The sequence below is a fragment of the Macaca mulatta genome, chromosome 8 (assembly GCF_049350105.2).
Source record: "Macaca mulatta isolate MMU2019108-1 chromosome 8, T2T-MMU8v2.0, whole genome shotgun sequence".
Taxonomy (NCBI): Eukaryota; Metazoa; Chordata; class Mammalia; order Primates; family Cercopithecidae; genus Macaca; species Macaca mulatta.
In genome coordinates this window covers 119218746-119221176 of record NC_133413.1, presented here as the reverse complement: position 1 = coordinate 119221176, position 2431 = coordinate 119218746, and the positions used below count along the sequence as shown (strand labels likewise).

Below are 2431 nucleotides of genomic sequence, written 5' to 3'. Positions count from 1 at the left end.
ATCACACAACTATTAATTTGCAAAGACAGAGTTAAACCTTTGGTTTGCCTATCTCTAAAGCCTTAGCTTTTAATTATTATGCCATATTTTACAAGACAGATTCTTAATCTTATTATTAATGTTTGTTATTATCTGATTATAAACTTGGAATACAAAAAATATATTTTTTAAAAGTCTGTAGTATCAGGCGGGGCGTGGTTGCTCACGCCTGTAATCCCAGCACTTTGGGAGGCCAAAGCGGGCGGATCACCTGAGGTCAGGAGTTCGAGACCAGTCTGACCTACATGGAGAAACTTTGACTCTACTACAAATATAAAATTAGCCGGGTGTGGTGGTGCATGACTGTAATCCCAGCTACTTGGGAGGCTGAGTCAGGAGAATCGCTTGAACCCGGGAGGCAGAGATTGCGTTGAGCCAAGATTGCAACGCTGCACTCCAGCCTGGGCAACAAGAGCAAAACTCCATCTCAAAAAAAAAAGTTTGTAGGATTAGCACAAATAAATAACTTTGGTAGTATTTGGGAGGTATTTCCTCAATTATTTTTCTAACATATAAATGCATGTATTTAAGTGATTGAGATCATACAATATATTATATTCCTTTAGCCTGAGAGAAACAACATATATAATGTGATAAATAGTTGAAACTAAATTTCCAAATAGTCTTGGGATGTTGTCTTTATAGCAACTTTGTCTTATTTCATAAGTGCCAAATATTTTTTCCTTAAAGGCCTCAGAAAATTGGTCCTATAAAAGAAACAACTTATAATACGTGGCCAACTTTTATACAGAATATTCAAATCATGTTCACCTCCTTTGGTAGTGATCTTTAATAAAACTTTAAGTTTCTAGGATCTAGTTGGAGAATGGAGGTCATGGTTTGCTTGACTTTGTGTTTGAGACAGGCTTTGTGTACTTCAAAAAGATCTGTGAAATGGAAATGCATTTTGCAAAATGAAAAGTCCTCCATGGATACTATAAGTAATGTTGAAATTCTTTTTTTTTTTTTTTTTTTTTTTTTGAACAGAACAATAAATACCTTTGTTACACGGGTGAAGACAAAACGAGGATTTATTTGCCTTTCCGGGCTTTGATTTTCCTAAGATAGAACTCCAACTCTTTGCCCTCTAGTACATAACCATCTGCTCGGCCACCCTGTCCCGGCCTGGAAGCAATGCACTCAAGAAGCTTGCCCTGCTGGAACTCCTCCAGGAGACTGCTGATTTTGGCATTCTTTTTCCTTTCATCATATTTCTTCTGAATTTTTTTAGATCATTTTTTGTTTAAAATCTCTTCTTCCTCAGGAGTCAGCTTGGCTCCCTTCTTGCGGCCCAGGGGCAGCGCGTAATGGGACTCGTACCACTGTCGGTACGGTGTGCTGTCGATAAGCACCATGCAATTCTTCACCAGAGTCTTGGTACGGACCAGCTCATTATTAGATGCATTGTAGACAACATCGATGATCCTTGTTTTACGAGTACAACACTCTAAGCCCCGGGAGAAATTCCCAACATCCAGCCTCAGGGCACGGTATTTCTTGTTACCTCCCCGCACACAGACTGTGTGGATGCGGTGGGGGCCAATCTTGGTGTTGGCAGCCGGGCGCCCCAACTCATACTTCCACTTCTTGTGGTAGGGCTTTCTCTTGCCCCCGGTTTTGCGGCGCTTGTGCCAGTTGTCCCGAGAAATGCCCATCGCTCGGCGCTGGCTGGAAAGAGCAATGTTGACATTCTTGATCAATGGCATGTGTTGCTCAAAATCTCTCAGAGGAGATTTTGAATGGAACAAATTGTAAGATACTCTCTTTACAGTGTTACTTAGGATCAAAAAAAATGGTAACAATGTGAAGATTTTTTTTTTCTGGAACAAGAAGTACTTCTCAAATGGAATCCAACTCTAGACATTTATCAAGATGACTGCTCCTCCCACGTGTAATAAAGAATCCCTAAGCACTCATCATGATGAGCAGTATTTATAGTCATGTTTACATTTTATTGTGAGTTATAGGAAAAAATATTCTTTTGGTCTGTAATGGTTATTCGCTCAGTTTGGCACTTAGCTCTGGTCTGTATTTACAGATAAAATTTTGAGATAGGAAAATTAATTTGTTGTTACATAATGTCAATTCTATTCTTTTCCAAATCTCCCTAGTTTTTCAATGATTCAATCTTGGAAAATTTTACATCAAGATTGTGTTTATTATTTGTGTTAATGTTCTCATTTTACAAGTACTAAATTAAGAATTTTTTAAAAACAAAAATAAAGAGACTTTTTGACTTCAGACATAGCTCCTTGTTTTGTCACTGAAGGAGGCAATCAGACTGACCTGGGTCCCAATTGTAACTTAGCTTTTTTATTTGCTTGAGCCTCAGGTTCCTATTTACATGTTGGAGACAACTACTTCTTAGTGGTACTTTGAGGATTCAATAAGG

The 2431-nt window shown here is 38.5% G+C and overlaps 1 pseudogene; it reads right to left on the bottom strand.

Moving 5' to 3' along the window:
- Nucleotides 1–992: 992 nt before the first annotated feature.
- LOC698383 (small ribosomal subunit protein eS8 pseudogene) lies at nt 993–1717 on the bottom strand (annotated as a pseudogene).
- Nucleotides 1718–2431: the final 714 nt, after the last annotated feature.